Here is a 22,044-nt window from a genome sequence, read left to right as displayed (position 1 = left end):
TATATCGGACTGCTACGCTATGCTTCTGAATTTGGTTCTGGGAGACTCGCCATTGAAGGTTATGGCTAGGTGGGAGCAGGATGTTGGCACATTTGAGGAGGAACAGTGGGACGAGGCTCTACAGGCGGTCCCCCTGTGCTCATTGAATGCTGCTCAAAAACTGTCCCAGTTGTATATACTCTCCAGAGTACATTATACACCGGCTAGACTTGTCCGTATGGGAGTTGGCACAGATCCCACATGTACAAGATGTCGTAGAGACCACGGAGATCTTATTCATCTCCTATGGAGATGCCCTAAAACTTCATTTATATTGGAAAACTGTGCTGGATACCATTAATATGGTTTTCCAGGTACAGATACCATTAGACCCCAAACCATGCCTGTTAGGGATAATAGATGACTTATTAACAGGAGATATCCTTAAGCAAGCCATCCATAGAACTTTGTTTCAGGCACGTATGCTAATTCTTAGGCATTGGAAATCTGAAGACCCTCCTACGAAACAGGAGTGGATCATACAAATGGGGAACACTATCCGTTTGGAAAAAATTATTTTTCAACACAGGGGAACATCAAAAAAATTTGAGAAGCTTTGGGCACAGTGGCTGGAGGTCCCTGGACTTGCGCCAGTAGACCTAGTGATTGACCGTTTATTTTAGAGAATCTGTTAATTGTCCTGTTGCAAATAAATAAGAATAAGCGATTGTATTGTGATTTGCTGAAGATACAGGTGTGCAGGTGGAAGACTAATGAGAGGGATTAAACACTATAATATGCTTGATCGGGAGATTATGGGGGAAAAGTGATGCAATCTTTATTGTCTTTATGCCTGATTGTACCGCTACTTTGTACACTGACATATGTGTTCCGGAACTGTATGTAATAATTTTTGCTGAAATAAAAACCTTTTTGTTTGAGAAAAAAAAAAAAAAACTGATTTGGCGGTGTCATTAACTTTGAATTGACACTCCCAGCAGTTCGTATAGGGCAGTGTGAACTGCTGCCGGGAGACATACGATGCGGGAACCCACAGTGGATTCACAGGTTTTCCGTATCCCTGCAGTGTGAACTGAAGCTAAAGCATTTTTAAAACACAAAAACAAAAAAAATGATAGTATTACAGCTTACCTGTTCTTAAATTCTTAATTAATTACCGTAATCCTGGCATTAACTCACTGCCTGACCTAGGATATAGTGTTGTCACCCTAGGACGGGTAATGTGTTAGGACTACATAACACCTTCCTCTCTTCTCTACAATGGGGGTGTGGATGTTTTGTAGTACATGGAGATTAGGGCTGAAACAACTAATCGATTAATCGACAACTAATCGATTGTGAAATTAATCAATTAATATTTTCATAATAGATGAATCGGCCAGTAACATAATGGGGTTAAAAAAAAAAAAAACTAAAATGAGCCATTTACAGCACAAAAAGAGCAAATAATCATTACTGTAAATATTACTTTCACAGTTCTACAGTAAGAAAATGAACCCCTTATGCCCCGTACACACGGTCGGATTTTCCGATGGAAAATGTGCGATAGGACCTTGTTGTCGGAAATTCCGACCGTGTGTGCTCCATCACACATTTTCCATAGGATTTTCCGACACACAAAGTTTGAGAGCAGGATATAAAATTTTCCGACAACAAAATCCGTTGTCGGAAATTCCGATCGTGTGTACACAAATCCGATGGACAAAGTGCCACGCATGCTCAGAATAAATAAAGAGATGAAAGCTATTGGCCACTGCCCGTTTATAGTCCCGACGTACGTGTTTTACATCACCGGTTCAGAACTATCGGATTTTCCGACAACTTTGTGTGACCGTGTGTATGCAAGACAAGTTTGAGCCAACATCCGTCGGAAAAAATCCTAGGATTTTGTTGTCGGAATGTCCGAACAAAGTCCGACCGTGTGTACGGGGCATTACAATAGTGATTATCTAAAGGGCTAATTTTATTTTTTTCAACCCCATTATGTTACTAAACGTCTTAGACCTGGTTCACACCTATGTGTTTTTTGGTGCCTTTTGCAGAAACGCGCTACAGTTCATTTACATGGTTTCCTATGGGACACGTTCACATCTATGCTTTTTTCAGCCGCTGTGTATTTGGAAAGGGTCAGGGACTTTTTTTTTTTTTTTTTTTTTTAACGCAAAACGGTGCTTTTTTGGTTCAATATACTTCAATGGAGAGGCTGCTAAAAAGCATGTAATGCGTTTTTGCAGCGATTTGTGTTTTTTCATTTGCCCAACAACAAATTGTCCAAAATAAAAATGCAAAAACACGTGCTCAACAAATCAAAACGCACAGCAAAAAGCACTGCAGAAACAGATCAAAAGCAAACTGCATAGGTGTGTACCGAGCCTTATGCTGGCCACACGGTCAATTTTTAGACAAGAATATTCAGACGAAAAATCTTAGTACTTTCGCTGAATGAAAGAAAGTTTGAAATTTTAACTTGTTTTTAACATTCTGTTTTTAAAACGAATGTAATTTCTGAACGAAAACCACATACACTGTCTGAAACCTTTCACCAAGAAGTTTTTTATTATTTCTAAATTTTCCCATTACCGTGGTTAAAAATGAACGTCGATTTGACAACACTAGCGATTAGAAAATCGAACGAACGTTCTTAAAAACGACTTTTTTTTTTTTGAAGGAAGACATTGTTTGTTATTTGAATAAAAAAAATGATCTCTGAGTCTGATGATATTTACCAGATTCACCCTTTAATAGTATATATAGTAGGTCTTCTAATTGTATATACGGTATATCTCCTCTAATAGTATATACAGTATATCTCTTCTAATTGTACATACAGCATATCTCCTCTGTCTTATTCTCAGAGTGGATTAGAGCTTTTGCTCCCTAACCATAAAGTTGGTAATTTATATTTACCACTGCATTGAGATATTTAAGAATAAATTTCCTTTTTTTAAAAAAAACTTTACATATTAAACTAAATTATACACCACACTTTTTTATGGTTATTAACCGAATAATCGAAACAATAATCGGCCAACTAATCGATTATGAAAATAATAGCAGGGTACAGCACAAATTGATAACAGTCAAGCGGAAGAGAGCACAGAAAATTATCAGCTCACAAGATTTCTGGCTGGATAAACAGCGATTTTTCTTTGCATTTGTCGAACAGATATAATAAAACACTTTCAATGGAATATTAAAGCGGAGTTCCACCCAAAAGTGGAACTTCCACTTTAAGCACTCCTCGCCCCCTTACATGCCACATTTGACTACTTTAGAGAGGGACTTCCTGTCCCACTTCCTCCTTCCACCTACAGGCCGCCCAAGCGACTCCTCCTCTGCCTCTAGACGGCCCCTCCCTCTCGGCAATCTTCTGGGACACGTGACAGGTCCCAGAAGATTGCCTGTCCACTGTGAGAAAGCAGTGCGACTCGCGCATGCGCAGTGCGAGCCTGGCAGTGAGGCCGCAAGCTGTCACAGGCGGGTGCCCACAGTTTTGACGGAGGCGGCGAGGAGAGGAGGGGGAGAGGAGTGGGGCTCCGTGTAGCTGCATCTACTTCTCGGCCTTTTGGCTAAGATCAAGTGTAGTATCTGTTCTTATCAGTTGCCAGAGGAGGCGATGTTGGCCCGACCAATAGTGGGAAGGGCGCATGCAAATCCGATGGTGTAATTGGACCTGGACAGACGGTTGAGGGAAAGTCATCACCTGTTGCCCATGGGGGCTTCAGTGGGCCTACCCAACCAGTCTAGAAAGGACCTCCTGGTGAGGATGGGTGCTGCACATGGGTCTGGCCGGAGGGTCGGGTCCCTGGCCTTCTGGCCTGGATTGTGGTAGCTCTAGCTACGGACAGTTTTTTGGGAGAGAACGCCTACTACCCCTTTGAGGGGGGGGGGGAGTGGCTAGTATCTCCCGAATGTAATTAGGTAGGAGTGATGGGAGCGACGGTGGAGCCTGATGGTAAAGGGCTCTCACCAAGCTTCTGGATCTCCATGCCTTTCTGCCTGTGGTGGGGGCTGCTGTGGTCTGGGCTGTGGGCTGGGGTTGAACTTGAAAGCCTATGGAGTAGTGCCCCTGGAGTGGCAGGCCAGGGGTGCCATAGAATCACTGTGTGTGGCAGACACTTTGATTTTGGGCACCAAGGTCACTACACCATATACACGCTTTTTAAGCACCTGCCTCTTGGGCCGGGCCTTTTGGCTAGGACCAGAGGAATTTTTTATTCCTGGCCGGAGGGCCTGGTCATTGTTTCACACAATGGCCACTTCTTCACTCTCCTCTCCACTATCCCTTCCCCCACTTTTTTATTTATTTGAAACCTATGTTTGTTTTGTCACGTCTTGTTTTTGCACGTTTTGCACGATGAGTAAGGATGCGGGTCCTCGGGCCAGCCCTGAAAGTCTTGGGAAGGGGTGGACATGGCCTTTTGGCTTAGTTCGCCCTTTCTCATGGGGTCTCCCTTCGGGGGAGCCCCACTTAGTACTTGGGTGGGTCCTGTCTCGGCAGGCCCTCCAGAGAACGGGGTCTGTCTGGTTTCGGCCAGATAGACCATTGTAAGTACCTTTGTCCCCGCAGGAGCATAACGCCCCGGGGGATCAGGGAATTGGCACGTCTGTGTACCCGTGGCACTTTTTTGTGAGCACTCTTTATGTGTGTGCACATTTTTTATGCACCGGGTGAAGTTTTTGGGGTGTGTTTGCACGCCATAGGCTTTCAATAAAAAAAAAAAAAAAAACTGGAACGTAGAACAGGTAAGTGGCTGTTTATTAAAAGTCAGCTAAACTTTTTGTAGCTGCTGACCTTTAATAAACAAAAAAAGTCTGGAACTCCGCTATAATTAGACCAAAAGGAAGCAAATAAGGGACATATATTGTTAGGGTTTACATACAGGGGTTATATAGGGTCATATAGGGTTTAAGAATTATCGTTTCTAGCAATATTGCCGCCGAGCCAAAATCCTGATGAATCTCAACAGCTGAGGGCCCATTCACACTTGCCCACATACTAAACTGTAGCGGTTTAGTGTGCGGACAGCAGCCGTTTGAGGCTGTAGTTCAGTGTAACAGGCATTTTATCCCATACACAGCTCCCTTTTTTTTCCATTTTGACCTTTATGTGAAGTGTACAAAGTGGCACTTCATTCATGTAATTGCGTTTGCTGTGCAGTAATATGCAGGGCCATCCAGAGAGGTTTGATTTTGTGCAAACATGTTGTATATCATCCCGCAACTCTGGAATGCAGAGAAACATGTGTTCTAGTGTGAACATGACACACAGAAAACTACCGTATTCTGTGGGTCACTGCAGTTACCTGTGTTTATCCATGAGGATAAACAAGGGTAATTACACATAGGGTGGATTTACTAAAACTGGTGCACACAGACTCAGGAGCAGCTGTGCATAGTAACCATGAGCTTCTAGGTTTTATTGTCAGGGCTGGTTCACACCGGATGCAGTCCAGTGCATATTTCTTCTGCATCAAAAATGCATGGACAGTTTTTAGGCTTTACTTTACCACTAAGGCCCCATTCACACTAGCGCGTTTTTTGATGCATTTTGCATTTTGCAGAAATGCACGGGAATTTTTTAACATGGGTTCCTATGGAACATGTTCACATCAATGCTTTTTTGTATCTCTGCGTTTTTGGAAAGGGTCGGGGACTTTTTTTCATGCAAAAAGCAGCGTTTTGCATGTAATGGTTTTCAATGGACAAGCATCAAAAACGCAAGTGCACCGTTTTTGCAGCGTTTTTGGTGCGTTTTTGCCGTTTTTTTTTTTTTTTTTTTATTTTTTTTTTTTTGTAATTTTTTTTTAAGACTGTAAAAAAAAATGAAAAAAAAAAAAAAAAAAAACGCAAAACGCAAATCGCGGCAAAAACGCGGCAAAAACGCCGCAAAAACGCGGCAAAAACGCGGCAAGCATGAAAAAAAACCCTCCAAAAACGCTCAAAAGCAACATGCATAGGTGTGAATCGAGCCTAAAACCATTTTCTTTAGTGGACTGGTGCACCACTGCATGGGCTGAGTGTTTTTGTATACTTTATCTGAAACTTTAACCGCTTCAGCCCTGGAAGATTTTAACCTCTTCCTGACCAGAGTACTTTTTGCGATTCGGCACTGTGTCGCTTTAACTGACAATTGTGCGGTCGTGCGACGTGGCTCCCAAACAAAATTGATGTCCTATTTTCCCACAAATAGAGCTTTCTTTTGGTGGTATTTGATCACCTCTGCGGTTTTTATCTTTTGCACTATAAACAAAAAAAGAGCAACAATTTTGAAAAAAACGCAATATTTTTTACTTTTTGTTATAATAAATATCCCCCAAAAATATATAAAAAAAACTATTTTTTTCCTCGGTTTAGGCCCATATGTATTCTTCTACATATTTTTGGTAAAAAAAAAAAAAATTGCAATAAGCGTATATTGATTGCTTTGCGCAAAAGTTATAGCGTCTACAAAATAGGGAATAGTTTTATGGCATTTTTATTACTAATGGCGGCGATCTGCGATTTTTATCGTGACTGCGACATTATGGCGGACACATCGGACACTTTTGACACTATTTTGGGACCACTGTCATTTATACAGCGATCAGTGCTATAAAATTGCACTGATTACTGTGTAAATGACACTGGCGGGGAAGGGGTTAACCATTAGGGGGCGATGAAGGGGTTAAGTGTGTCCTAGGGAGTGATGGGCTTCAACTCACGTGACAGCGATCATTGCTTCCGATGACAGGGAGCAGTGATCTGTCATGTCACAAGGCAGAACAGGGAAATGCCTTGTTTACATAGGCATTTCCCCGTTCTGCGGCTCCGTGACACAATCACCAGGAGACCGGCGGAAATCAAGTCCACCGATCTCACAAGCACAGTCGCGCTGCACGTGGCCGGTGCGTGCGCGCCTGCTAGCCCGCCAATTAAAGGGGACATACAAGTACACCCATTCGCCCACCGCTGCCATTGTGCCAACATATATCGGCATGCAGTGGTCAGCAAGTGGTTAATAAAAAAAAAAAAAAACACATGGACAATATGTTATATGGGTTCCAATGGCATAGCTTACACCAATATTTCTCAAGCACCAGGTCATGTTTTCAGACTTTCCATTATTTTGCACAGGTGATTTGATCAGTTTCACTGCCTTAGTAACAACCACAGCCGTTTTATCTGAGGGAAATCCTAAAAACATGACCTGTTGGGGGTACTTGAGGACTGCAGTTGAGAAACATTAGGACATGCTGCATTTTTGTGCACTGAACTGTACTGGAATGCAGAAAAACATGTTAAAAACGCACTAGAACACATCAAAAATGCACCAGAATGCATTACAGCAAAAAAAAAAAAAAAAAAGGAAGAGGGGAAAACAGACTGGAACGTACCAAAAACCTGCAAGCAGAAACACATCCAGAGTGGGTTTTTGTGGTGTGAACTATAAGCAAAAATGGATCTGGAGTGCGTTTTTGAGGAGTGAACCGGCCCTCAAAGCTTAATAGAACAAGTTGAAGTGGATTGGTTACTATGCACATTTGTACCAGTTTTAGTAAATCTTCCTCCTAGTATGAACGGGCCCTGAGTTAAAGAGGGAGTAAAGTCTTGCTCTTTAATTGTACCTACAGGCCTACCTGTAGGTACTGTAAATATCTCCTAATTTGCACCGTTTAAGAGATATTCACTATATTCCCTGCCGCCGACATCATGGGCGCACTGAAGGAACGGCCCACTCGTGCCATTTCTTCAGGGCCCGGGCTGTGACCGGCGGCTCCCGCGCACATGCCAATCACAGCGCTGGAGTCCGTGGACACGGAAGTAACTCTGGGAAAGATGTCGGCCCTGTCAGCAGTGTGCTGGCGCCGATTCAGAAAATCGTTCTAAGGTAAGGATTTCATAATGAGCCAGTATGCGACGCATACTAGTTTATTATGCCTTTGTCTTGCTGGTTTTTTTTTTTTTTTGCGGTTTACAACCACTTTAAATCGCTTTAAAAATATCAATGTTAGCTATCCCATAGAAAATCACTATGCTTTCCATAGCTACACATCCCATAGGAACAAAATAGGTGAGGGCCATCATTCCTGGGAGAAAATAGCACGTCATCAGCATAATGATAGAGCCGGTGAGCACAGACGAAACAGAACTCACATAAAGACAGAGGCACGACATCACATGTGCAGGAACAGGAGTAACAACAATACAGATTTCTTCAACTATGACCGAGTAACAAGGCAGAAACAGTGGGAAGTCTGGTTCCACCCATCACTCTATGGTATGCCAGAAACTACATAACATGGTTGAAGTCCAAAGGACTTGCCCACATTTACCACAGCACAAACATTTCCTCCTCACAGGAATGCAGCCTCTGCTTGAACGACATTCATTTTTTACAAGTGTTATATTCTCACAAAACTGCGGTACAGCTTTCTCTGTGAATCTCACCTGTTCCCTTGTAATCCGGAGCTGAAGTGACAGTGACAAGTTCCACACAATTCTAAGAACCGCCCGAGCAACAAATCCACTGCACACCGCCCAACACCTCCTCCTCCACAGCCTAAGTGATCCCACCTACAACAAGCCTGTGTTTACACTGGCAGATCAGAGGTGTGTGCTTTATCCTATCTCACATCTCTTACAAGGGCTATGGCCGTCACATTACAAAATAAAACACCTAAGTTATTTGCACCTCACTAACAACGCCCCTCCTGCCCGGGCATGCAGGATGAAATGGTTAGAATATTTGGTAAATATCTAGTAACAGCCACAATAGAATTTCTTAGAGTGAGGGAAAGAACAATCTAATACGTGGGAATAGGAGAGGTTACAAGGTGTTTTTTGAGATGGTCCTGAACCCTAGCACGCGCGTTGGTGTGAATCTCATATGTATGCATACCAAAGGCATGCTCCGCCTATTGCATTAGGGTGTGCACCCCGAAGCTCAAACACACATACATGTACGTGATAGATAGATATGTGGGAAGGCTTAGTGGTGGTCAACCTGAATTTGTAGGAGGAGTTGGGCTGTATTTAAGCCCACCCTCTAACCTCCATTTCCTGTCGACATTTCTTTCATGGACGATCGATAGGTGTCATTTCCAGGCAACTTGCTGACGTCACTTCCGGGTTTCGGATCAACATGGAGGTCGTGCAGCTGAAGCAGGCGTGGCTTCTCCCGCCTTTCTCGCTCAGGGTTTCAGGTATCGGATGTGCCACTGGGGGGGCCAGGGGGCAAGGTCCGCACCACATGGCATCGGGAGGGTGGGTAATGTTGGGGGTTCCTCTGTCGGTGGGTGGTTTGTGGCATTGGAAGGTTGCACACCTGGTTTCCATGAGAGATGGTGTCATCCGACGCACGCTCCCCCCCCCCCCCCCCCCCACTGTGACTGTCATAGGCAGGTAGGGAGAGGACACTGGATACTCATGTGAAGTTGGTCAGTTGGGGGGTTTGTGTCAATCTTTGCCCACGGGTGGTTGTGGTGTCCCCTACTCTGTCACACTGGCCATAGGTGGTCAATGGTAAGATGGCCATGTTGCTGGTGCGGGGGTCTCTGCTGGACCCTGGAGCCTCGGCAGGTTTTTTGTGCTCAGAGAGGGCTGATGTGCATTAGTGGGCATCTGGGGGAGAAGGGTTGTATCTAGTTAGGGTTGCCACCTTTCCTTCAAGTCAAACCCGAACACTTTTTAGTGGCGCACAGCAATTTTTTTTTATAGTATAAACACTTTATATATATATATATATATATATATATATATATATATATATATATATATATTTTGCAATTAAATAACATTTCTAATCATATGAGTCCCCTTTACACCAGAGTCCACAGAGTTCCCCTTTTACATCTGAATCCGTAGAGTTCCCCTTTTACATCTGAATCCGTAGAGTTCCCCTTTTACATCTGAATCCGTAGAGTTCCCCTTTTACATCTGAATCCGTAGAGTTCCCCTTTTACATCTGAATCCGTAGAGTTCCCCTTTTACATCTGAATCCGTAGAGTTCCCCTTTTACATCTGAATCCGTAGAGTTCCCCTTTTACATCTGAATCCGCAGAGTTCCCTTACACTGTAAGGGGCGGTCTCTGCAGACTCTGATGTAAGGGGGAGCACTGAGAACTCTGATGTATGGAGATGACTCTGATGGGAACGCTGGCCTCTGCTTTAAAGGGGAACTTTGATGTAAGGATTGCTCTGAGAACCCGGATTTACCTTAGTGTACTCACTCAGAGGCAGAACAGAGAAGGGGGGAGACTTCAGTCACAGACAGGGATGGATGGTGAGCTCGCTCACCCCTTGGCAGTCAGCATTGTCATCCAGATGTATCTGAGCCTGCTGGACTTCATATTTCCAGCCCCCACTTTTTTTTCTGAGTGTGGGCAGACTCAGAGGGGTAGGGGTGGGAGGAAAAGGAGAAGATTGAGCCCTCTCTCCTCTCCTGTGGGGGGGGGGATTGTTAGTTAAAGCTTTGGGTAGCGGGAAAGAGTGTTTAGACACCTGCAGCCAGCAACCTGGGAAGCCATAGTCTGAATAATGTGTCTGAGTTTCAGGCAGTCTGAAACCTGGATGCATGATTCTAAACCCGAACTGTCCGGGTGAATTTCAGACAGGTAGCAACCCTATATCTAGTCCAGCAGCTTTCTTCCAGTAAGAGGTGACCAGTCCTTACACATTTCTTTGGTTTATGTTGGGCGTTTATTTCTTCTGGGCATCGGGTAAGTCATCGGGGCAGCTCTGTGTTACCACCTTGTTTTACTTGTACCGAGACGAGCACTGCTATCGGGGCACAACTCAGGAGCAGCCCACATCCAGCCACGGGATACCTGGGGGTGGGTAAGCTAGGTTACCTCCCAGTACTTGACACCCCACACACCTAGCATGGTTCAGGGGGTCACATGTGCATGCACTGCATCCACAGGCTCTACAGTATGTGGTATATAAGCATCTCACAAGGTTGCATCTCACACATATCTGTTTATTTTTCAGGTTTCTGGTTGGAGTGTGTATGTGATCAGACAATCAAGGTTCAGTTTAGTGAGCTCAGTCACTGTCATGTATTCAGTCATACACGGTTCAGGTTTCACAGATCCACATTTCTTGTGTGTTCCTGTTAGAGCACACGCTTCCCCACAGTGACGGTCGCATGGGTGTTAGGGGGAGGGAGGACACTGACGTGGTTGTTATGGGGTTGTGTTGATAGAGCCTTATTGGGTAACAGTGTCTAGGTCCACATGACGTGGGTGTCGATGCAGCATGGGTTTATACTTATCAGGTCCTCAGCGCATGGCTCGTTGCCGCAGTTATTGGTCGGTTGATTGAGCCTCAGTTTAGCATGTGGGATTTTGGGGCAGTGCAGCCTAATATTTTGTTCCTACTGTTGGCATGGCTCACATCCCGCTACGTCACAGGGGAGTAGCTAGTAAGGGCACCTGCTAGTTGTACCTAGGCATCTCATAGGTTGGTTGGCAGGGGTCACATAGTGCACGTCTTATCTGGACCTCCTCCGCTCAGAGGTCACTCACTGTGTCCACTACTCCACTAGTCATAAGATGGGTCATTACGATGATGATTTTGTGTTCAAACCTGATTTCGACAATCCATGCATCGTTCGGGTGGTAGCTTTGTTCAGCTCAGATAGGTGTTGTTGTTTTCACCTTATGCCAGTTGCTAAGCTCATACATATCACGCGATCATTTCTTCACGTTTTAGGCCTTACAGAGTTTTATCACTGCGGGGTCACCCATCATGTTTATGGGTGCTAACGAATTGAGATGTTTAATTGGCTTGTGCGGTGGCAAGTCTCCTCATCAGTTTCTCATAAGGTTCATGTTAAGTTTTCATGCATCATAACATTTCACCACTCATATAGTTGCCTGACACGTCTTCAGGTTTTCCTTCGGCCTGAGCTACATTTTAATTTGCCTGCCATGCTTCAGGTTGCCTCTGTATTTCAGGGGGTTGACACGTTTTAGTCCTACTCATACGTTGTATTTCAGGGTTGGCCTCAGTCACCAGGTGCAGGCCTTAAATGATAATGAGGAAATCTAGGTCAAAGGTAAGTTATGGTGGCTTTTGATGTACTATTCAGATATCAGTACTTTTGGTTCGCCGCTTACCGGTGTCTCGTTGCCATTTCCATACTTGATACGTGTTTTGCCTTCATGTTTTAGGTGATGGCTTTCACCACTGCAGTATTACCTATCACGTTTATAGGTAACAGCGGGTTGAGGTGATCGTTTCCAATTGGCTTGTGCGGTGGCAAGTCTCCTCACCTGTTTCTCATACAGTAGACGTTAGACTGTTTTCATATGAGGTTGTCTTTGCACTACTCACCACATTTGACCTGTCACGTGTTCCGTAGGCCTGAGTTTACGTTTACGTTAATTGGCCTGCTTCACCTCAGGTTACTCGGCCTCTGTAATTCATATGGTGAACACTTTTTTTTTAGGCTTATAATGCATACTTAATTTTCCCCTTACACCAGGTTCATTGTCATCGCATACACAATACATGATCATAGCCTCACACTGTAGGTATTACGGCAACACTCCACTACAGGTTTACCTATCACGTCTATAGGTACTAACGGATTGAGATGATCGTTTCCAATTGACTTGTGTGGTGGCAAGTCTACTCATCCGTTCCTCATACGACTTACGTTTCATATGTCATGACATCTTACTACTCATATCACTTGCCTGACACGTCTTCAGGTTTCATAGGCCTGAGTTTACGTTTTTAATTTGCCTGATACGCCTCAGGTAACTCGGCCTTGGTAGTTCTTGAGACTGACACGTTTTCAGTCCTGCACAATGTATACTTTGTCATTAACCATGATCACTGTTGGGAGGTTGTGGCATGAAAAAATAAAGTAAAGAGATTTTCCTTAGAGTTATGCTGGCCATACACTATACGAAAAATCGGCCGAAAAATCGTTCGTATAGACACTTCGTTCGTTTTTCGGCAAGTTAATGGGCACAAATCGATAATCGTTTGTGACGTTTTTGTGGGAAAAAACGAACGGGAAGTTTGGAAAATTTCTGCCGAACGTACGATAAATTGCAAGGTTAATGTGTTTCCCGTCCGAACTGTCTGCACTAGGTATATGTAAAAAAACTAACAAAAAATTATTTATTCATGTCCACTGAACAATTTATCGGTCATTACATGATGGCACGATCGTTTGCGGTCACGGTTGAACGTTCGTTTTTCGAAAATGTGTTCGGCCGATTTTCTGTATAGTGTATGGCCAGCATAAGTCGTGGTATGACTCTTATAACTCTTGCTTATGACAGTTTGTTCTTGGTTGCATAGGTCATGTCACAGGCAGCGGATATTGAAGACTTTGCCTCCAACCCTCCTTCAACGGCCAGGGGTTTGGAACAGGGTAGCACGCCCTGCTTAAAGAACCGGGACTATCCCGAGACTCATGGCGGAACTGTGATGCAGGGGTAGTTGGTAACCGGTTTCAGCTCGCAAAGTGGAATTATTAAGATTATTATTCCCCTGTACTTCAGGCTCTCATGCTGAGCAGGTTACCCCCATGGACTGTCGCCTCGTCCCTTTCACAGATTCATGCCACCCTGAGCTTACCCTCCTGTCAGGAGTTGCGGGCCAGGGTTGAGGCTTTGGAGAGCCATCCAAGTCTGGCCCCATTGGATCCTGCCGTTGCAGGCACATCAGCAGGTTCCAGAACCCCCTTGGTACCAAGCCCTGGACCTTTAGCTTTAGGTAAAAGCGCAAGTGCTCCCTCCATTCCCCAGCTCACTTAATTCCTGGGAATATCGGAAAAAAAAAAATTCAGACGGGAAAGATGTTAATTTGGCGTCCCTCTTAATTGCCGCCCACGATGTAGCTGACAAGTCGTACGCTTGCAGTGACGTTTCCGTGGTTGTAAAGACCAGGGGCCACAGGCTCAACCATAAGCTTTCCATCCCAGAGTTTTATCTGGCCCTGACTCAGATTCTTGGGTCTTGGGTCAAGTTAGATTCTGCGGCTCTATCTGACTTGCGTATGTGGGACGAGTTCCTTCAACACTGGAATGGGTTCGCCATGTTCATCCTTGCAGAGTTGGTTTTTCTCCTCAAGGTTTTGAGTGATGCAGCAGCCACTACAGACTATGCGGCAATTTTTTGGCACTCACTGGCAGCTGGGCCATGGCCAGACGAGATCTTGGATATTCCAGGGTTTTCAGAGATATCAGCTTTATTTGTGATTTACCCCATAGTGTCGGCAGCGCAGGCTTGGTCACTGGATAGATGAAACAGTGATTTTCTCCACAGATAATAAGGCTACCTCAGAATTGTTTAACAAGGCAGATCCAGGTTTTTACACATTATGTCTTTCATACGTAGGCTGATTTGGCTGTCCCTTCAGTTCCATTTCCACATTCACTGTAGGTTCATCTGTGGTGTAGAGCATACAGCAGCGGATGCTCTGTCTAGCTTGAACTATCCGCTATTTTCCAACAGGTCCGAGACTCAGACATCTGTGTCACACTGTCCCCGCTTTTCTCGCTGCTAACAATGGACTAGATTCCAAATGGACCGGCGCAGCAGTTTTGATCAACAAGTCATTGTCAGTTAGGCTTATGACACAGCCTGGAATACCTTCCTTGCCACAACATTCTATTCTCTTGCGTTTGTTGCTTTCTGCCACTCAAAGCTCAAGCTATACTACAGTACTATAAATACATATCTGGCAGGTTTCCAGCATTGTTGCCCTTGCGGGACCCTAATAGGCCATCCATTTTTGCAGCACATCCCATCTAGGCCATTTTCAAGGAGATTCAGAAGACTAGCCCCCCACCCCAGTTATCAGACTCCCCATTACAGGGCATATTTTCCAGAGCATGTCTGTTTTACTCTCCAGGGCTCCTTTTCGGGCTGCTACCCAGCTTGGTCCTCAAGGTGGCCATGTATCTGGCTTTCTATGGTTTCCTCAGGCCAGGTAAGTTAATTCGTACTAGACGAGATCCTGCATACTCTTGATCTACCAGTTAGTTGGGCACACTGATCATTTCAGGTTGCATTGGGACGCTTGCAAACGCAGCAGACAGGAGCCCGTACTGAGTTTTCGAGACCAGCGATGCCTGGTGCCCGGTCACAGTTTTAGATCAGCTCATGGTGATCACTGCAGATAAACCCAGGGATAGTCCACTTTTACCTTTCCCTAGTACTCCCCTCACCACGGCACAGTTCATGAAACATTGCCACACCCTGCTGTCAAACCTAGGTAGGTCCCCAAAGCTTATTCCGGCCATTCTGTCAAGGTAGGGGTGGTTTCGCTGTTTCTCGCCAAGGGGTCCCTGTTCACGTAATTAAGAAATTAGGTAGGTGGAATTCAGCATGCTCTCAATATATATCCTGGTTCCACATGTGGAGATGTCACAGGCATTTCATGCATTTGGCGGATTTGTGCTGCATACGGTGACTTTCAATAAATCTGTTTTGCTAGCTCATCCTACTGTCTTTATTTTTGCCCCCTTTAGGCATACTGACCACGTGACTACGGCACAACCCCAGGTCACTTCCTGTTTTCCCTTCATACCTTTCCTAATACGGTCTACTAGATACTCTGAGTACAAGTGGGAAGGCTGACTGCAGGTCAGCCTGAATTTGTAGGAGTCTGGCTGTATTTAAGCCCGCCCTCTAGCCTCCACTTCCTGTTGACGTTTCTTTCATGTTCCACCCGCCCTTTCCCATTTCTTTCTATTTCTTCTCTTCTACTTATACTTGGGTATGCCCCCTTTAGGCATACTGACCACGTGACTATGGCACACCCCAGTTCACTTCCTGTTTTCCCTTCATACCTTTCCTAATACAGTCTACTAGAGACTCTGAGTGTGTGTGTGTGTGTGTGTGTGTATATATATGTGTGTGTGTATATATATATATATATATATATATATATATATATATATATATATATATATATATATATATATATATATATATATATATATATATATATATATATATATATATATATATATATATATATATATATATATATATATATATATATATAATGGTATTTGTGGAAGAGGCCCTTTATCTTCTCAGATGGTAAAGCTGCCCATTCCTCTTGGCAAAAAGACTCCAGTTCCTGTAAATTCTTAGGCTGTCTTGCATGAACTGCACATTTAAGATCTCCCCAGAGTGGCTCAATGATATTGAGGTAAGGAGACTGAGTTGGCCACTCCAGAACCTTCATTTTATGCTGATGTAGCCAATGACAGGTAGACTTGGCCTTGTGTTTTGGATCATTGTCATGTTGGAATGTCCAAGTACGTCAAATGCGCAGCTTCCTGGCTGATGAATGCAAATGTTCCACCAGTATTTTTTAATAACATACTGCATTCTTCTTTCCATCAATTTTGACCAAATTTGTAATTGTAATTGGGATACTTTGTGGCATTTGCGTAGTAATAGCTTTCTTCTGGGGACTCATCCATGCAGCCCATCTTTCTTCAAGTGCCTCCTTATTGTGCATCTTGAAACAGCCACACCACATGTTTTCAGAAAGTCCTGTATTTCATCTGAAGTTATTTGTGGGGTTTTTTTTTTTGCATCCCAAACAATTTTCCTGGCAGCTGTAGGTTAAAATCTTAGTTGGTCTACCTGACCGTGGTTTGGTTTCAACAGAACCCCTCATGTTCCACCTCTTGATAAGAGTTTGAACACTGCTGATTGGCATTCTCAATTCCTTGGATATCTTTTTATATCCCATTCCTGTTTTATACAGTTCAACTCCCTTTTCCCGCAGATCCTTTGACAATTCTTTTGCTTTCCCCATCGCTCAGAATACGGAAAATTGTATACTCACCTTTCCGTAATTTTCCTTTTCTGTGGCATCTTCATGGCAGCATACACTTTGGGTTGTGACTCCGCCCCCACAACCTGATAGGACCACATAACTATAAGTTGCAGAAAGGGCCCCCGCCCCAGTATTCTCTCTCTCTCATATATATATATATACACACACACACACACACACACACACACACATCACCTCAGAAGGGTGGGCGATTGTATGCTGCCATGAAGATGCGACAGGAAAGGAAAATTACGGAAAGGTGTGTATACAATTTTCCGTTTTCCTGTCGCATCATGGCAGCATACACTTTGGGGAATAACTCGCAACTGGGTGGGAGTGCTAATTAAGTTTATTAACAAAGAATAGAAGAGTTGGCCTGGATAACGGTTCTTCCGAAATCCACTGTGGATAAGTGAGCGGAATCCACCTTATGAGATATAAAGGTGTTCCTGGAAGACCAGGTGGCCACTCTGCAAATGGTTTCTGCCGAGACTCTACAGTAGGCCACCCAGGAAGTTGCCACTGCCCTGGTGGAATGTGCCTTTAAGCCCTCAGGTATCTGATGGTTACTTAGCGAATAAGACTTCTTGATGGCTTTTACTAGCCATGACGCAATGGTGCGTGAAGATGCAGCCTGACCTCTCTTGGATCCATGCAGGATAATTAGAAGGCTCTCCGTTTTTCTGATGGATCTAGTTGCCGAGAGGTACTTCAAGATGTTACCCTTGACGTCTAATGGATGAGGGTTACCCTGATCCGTGACAAGTGCTGGGAAATTAATCTCTTGGTTGAAATGAAAGGATGAGGATACTTTGGGAATGAAGCCATCTGAAGGCCTCAGGACTAATCTGTCTGGGTAAACGATCAGGTATGGTTCATTAGCCAGTAAAGCTTGCATCTCTGACACCCTTTTAGCCGATGTTATGGCTATCAGGAATGAAACCTTTAGTGTTAGGTCCCAGAGGGAGATGTTCTCGAGCAGGAAGAAAGGTTCATTGGAGAGTGCTTCCAGAACAACTGAGAGGTCCCAGACTGGGAAGGAAGGTTTTCTAGGGGGCCTTAGTTTTAGGCAGGCCCTTTGAAACTGGATAATAAGGGGATCTTGTGCTTGTTTAACTCCTGTCAAGGTGGTTAGGGCCGACACTTGGACCTTCAGGGTGCTTGACCTAAGGCCTTTTTCTAGGCCCGACTGTAGAAATTCTAGATTTTGTGATGCCGAAGGGGAGGATGAGTCCCAGCCTTGCTGCTGAGTAAAGGCGACAAATTTTTCCCAGACCCTTCTGTAGGTGTTGGTGGTAGATCTTCTGGCCTGGAGTAAGGTGTCCACCACCTTTTGGGAACAGCCTTGATCTAAATACTAGCCCTTCCAGTCTCCATGCCATCAAATGTAGCTTTTCTGGGTTCGGGTGAAGTAGATGGTCCTGGGAGAGCAGGTCCGCCGATAACAGGAGAGGGAGCGGGTCTGTCGTGTTCAGTTACAGGAGAGTGGTGAACCATGGCCTCCTCGGCCAAAAGGGGATCACTACAATTACTAATGCTGTTGATCTCTTGAGCCTTAGAAGGAATGTCGCTATAAGGGGAGTCAGGGGCAAAGATGTAGCCCATGCGAAAACTCCAGGGGTGTTGGAGGCAATCCGTTCCCTCTGCTGTAGGAAAGGGAACTCCTGACAAGAATCTCTGGCATTTTGTATTTGCTGGTGTTGCTGCAAGATCTATATCCGGTGATCCCCGGGTCCGAGATATGAGAGCGAACGCCTGGGGACTCAGGGACCACTCGTTGTTGGAGATGAAGCTCCTGCTCAGTGAGTCGGACAAGAAGTTCTGGGCTTGTGGGACGTAAACTGCCCTCAAGTCTGACAGGTTCAGCTGTGCCCATTCTATAACAGGACAGACCTCCTGCATCATGGAGCTGCTTCTGGTGCCCCCCTGCCAGTCGATGTAGGCGATAGCCACTCTGTTGTCCATTCTCAGAAGGACCTGCTTCCCCCTCAGGTGAGGGCTGAAGGCCAGGAGAGCTTGGAATGCTGCCTTCATTTCCAGCACGTTCAAAACTGAATCCTGTGACCTGAATGGCCAGCGGCCCTGAGCCGCGTAGTTCTGATAGTGTGCCCCCCACCCCTCCATGCTGGCATCTGAGGTCACTGTCTCCTACCGAGGTGTGACTATGTGCTTGCATCTCTTCAAATTGTCAGGCCGTGTCCACCATCGCAGTGATTGCTTGACCTCCTCTGAGATGGAGATCGGCTGGGACATAGAAGTGCCATACCACTGGTGCAGAAAGGAGATTTGGAGGGGTCTTGAGTTCCATTGGACCATTGGAATGGTCGCTGATAGTGAGCCTAAGATACTGAGGCATGCTCTGGCTGGTAATGTTGTGTTGTCTTCCTCACTCTCTGGATTAGGAGAGGTATTTTTTCTGGAGGGAGCTCCACTGTATTCGCCCTGGTGTCCAGTTCTGCTCCCAGGAAGACCATTCTCTGGGTGGGCTGGATATTGCTTTTCTTCCAATTTATTAGCCATCCTAGACCCTGCGGTGTGGAGACTAGAATTTCCGGATGTTGCATGAGCGACTCCTGGCCATCTGAGAGTAGCAGGATATCGTCCAGGTAATGGTGGACCCTTAGTCCTTTTCTCCCTCAAGTAAAATATTACGGGTAACAGGACCTTCGTAAATGTCCTGGGTGCAGTAGAAATCCCTAACGGGAGGCTTCGGAATTTGTAGTGCAGATGGTTTAAGGTGAAACAAAGGAATTTCTGGAATACGGCGTAGATAGGGATATGCAGATATGCATCCTGGAGGTCAATTGAAAGCATCCAATCTCCGACATTTTTTGCTTGGAGGATCGATTGTAGGCTTTCAATTTTGAATGACTCTATCCGGATTGATCGGTTGAGTTTTTTTCAGGTCTAAGACCGAGCGCAAATCCCATGACTTCTTTTTGACAAAGAGCCTTTGCCTCTTTGTGTTAGCGGAACCTCCACTATTGCCTGTTTTTGAAGAAGATCCTGGGTGTACTGGATTAATGACAGCTTTTTCTCCCGGGATGGTGGTAGTTTGGTTGAGCAAAACTGCTCCCTTGGGGGGCGTCTTTTGAACGACCATCTGTGCCCGAATTGGATGGTGGCCACCGTCCATGGGTCTTTTATTGTTTCCGCCCAAACCAGCCTGAACTTTGTGAGTCTGGCACCCACTACCGCTGGCTGGGCGGGCACACCTTCAAAAGGACTTCTGGTCATCAGAGGTGGGGGTTTGGGGTTTCTGGAATTTAAGGAAGGACATCTGAGGGTTCTTCCAGCTCCTTCTATATTCATTCCCAGGCCTATAGGATTTTGCATCCCTGTATCTCTCCGGGAGATTGCGTCTGAAGGGAGGCGGTCTCTGCTGTTTCGTTCTTTTGTCCGAAGTGATAAGGCCTGACTTTCCGCCTGTCACTTTTGAAATTGCTGTATCCAACTTCGTCCCGAAGAGGTTTTCCCCGTCATATGGTATTCGGCACCAGTTGGACTTAGAGGCGGGGTCAGGGCTTTAGCCATAGCGCCCTTCTGGCCATTACAGAGGCCAGCATGGACCTTGATGCGGATCTAATAGTGTCTAAAGAAGCTTCTGCTACGAAAACCCCTGCAAGGCTAAGTTCTTGTAAGGTCTTGACTATCTGCTCTTGGTCCGTGCCCTCAGCAGCGAGTTTTGCAGTGCTTGAGGACCAACTGGAGATAGCTCTTCCCACCGCGGCCAGTGCCAAGGCTGGTCTACAGGCACCTCCCGCAAATATGTAAGCTCTTTTAAGGTCAGTGTCAACTTTCCTATCGAGCACGTCTCTAAATGTCACCGCATCTTCGATAGGGAGCGTCACATGTCTAGCTAGACGCATCAAGGATGCGTCTACTACTGGAGGGGAGACTAGAGGGGACACCTTGGGCTCCTTGAGCGGGTACAATTTGGCAAGTCTGTTAGACTAGTCTTCTTTTCAGGATTCTGCCATTCCTCCTTGATCAGCTCATCTAACTCGTCGAACGGGAAAGCCTCTGGAACTCTTGAGATTTGGGAATATTTCCTCTGTTTCTGTTGGGTCTCCTTGGGCTCCTCCCAGTTTATCGCTTCCTTGACCAAATAGCGAAAAATCGAATCCTGCTGATGTTTCCAGCCCTCCAGTGTCAGACAGGAGTTCTTGCTCCCTTGATGTACTGGGATGAGTGGGTGAGGCGCTTTAGTTGAGACTCCGAAAAGTGCTATGACGTCTGGCTCTTTGACGCATCTGCGACAAGCCAGTTTATCTGGTAGGGCGGTGGCCCCGCAAACCCAGCAAGCGTTCCCGACAGGAGGGGTGCACTGGTGACTGGTCTTTGCGTGCAGGGGATCTTCTGCGATAAGAGCGGCTATGTCTTGAGTAGGATCTGGATCGACTCCTTCTGTGACTTCCCCTGTGGCCTGAGCGACTTCTTCCACGTGAGTGGCTTCGTCTGAGGCCAGAGCGGCTTCTCCTGTGCGAGGTCTCTCTTCGTCTTGATTTGGACGAACTTGAGGACCTGATAGGCAGCGTTAGTGGAATCCTGCTCTCTTTTTCAATCTCCACTACTTACCAAAAAAATCCTCCCCCTTACCTATTAGGCTGATGGTGATCTGCTGGGGCAGCGGCCTCCATAGAGGAAAAAGAGTGATTCACCTAAGGTAAGAACCTGCAGAGTAAGACAAGAAGAGTGTACATGCGATAAGACAGCCACTTACCCAAAAGGGGGGGAACACCAGGATCGCAGACAGAGCACACAGGTAGCCAAACACACAGTGAACGGGCAGGAGCAGAGGAAAACAGCATCAGGAGGTTTTTAAAGCTGCTGCCCAGGCCGCCGCCCAGTGAAGGAAACAGAATCTTGGAGACCGCTGCAAAACAACTAAGCCTGTTTAAGGCTTATACTAAAGCCGCTGACATAGCCCTGAGATCACCAGAGTGGGGCTTCTTCCCTCTAGCTCCTTTAGAGGCTGTACAGGTAAGGACTTCCACCCAGGAGAGGCTAGAACCTGGCTGGGGCGAAGCGGTAAGGGGGTGCTTCTTAATCCGTTCGGTCCTGACAGGTGAGAATAAATAAGAGAATACTGGGGCGGGTGCTCTTTCTGCAACTTATAGTTATGTGGTAATATCAGGTTGTGGGCGCGGAGTCACAACCCAAAGTGTATGCTGCCATGATGTGACAGGAAACGTCATTGCAGCACTGGATGAAAGATGCAAGGGTCTGTCAGGAGTCCAG

The 22,044-nt window shown here is 45.5% G+C and overlaps 1 protein-coding gene and 1 pseudogene across 5 annotated transcripts in view; one reads left to right on the top strand and one right to left on the bottom strand.

The window, feature by feature from the left end:
* The window catches only part of PLEKHA6 (pleckstrin homology domain containing A6), a 1,624,617-nt gene that overhangs the window by 1,323,350 nt on the left and 279,223 nt on the right, over nucleotides 1–22,044 (bottom strand). The window contains exon 1 of one of the 5 annotated variants that reach the window (XM_073615838.1): nucleotides 8,431–8,584. The exons of 2 other annotated variants lie outside the window; for them this stretch is intronic. The gene's annotated coding sequence lies outside the window, so the exon portion shown is untranslated. Of the gene's footprint in view, nucleotides 1–8,430; nucleotides 8,585–22,044 lie in introns of those variants that run through there. 2 more of the 5 variants (XM_073615837.1, XM_073615841.1) reach the window with 2 other exon arrangements.
* On the top strand, nucleotides 3,550–3,660 carry LOC141130839 (U2 spliceosomal RNA; annotated as a pseudogene).

The sequence above is a fragment of the Aquarana catesbeiana genome, linkage group LG02, assembly GCF_042186555.1.
Source record: "Aquarana catesbeiana isolate 2022-GZ linkage group LG02, ASM4218655v1, whole genome shotgun sequence".
NCBI lineage: Eukaryota > Metazoa > Chordata > Amphibia > Anura > Ranidae > Aquarana > Aquarana catesbeiana.
Note: the sequence above shows the minus strand (reverse complement) of the source record. Positions and strands in the feature narration are given on the sequence as shown.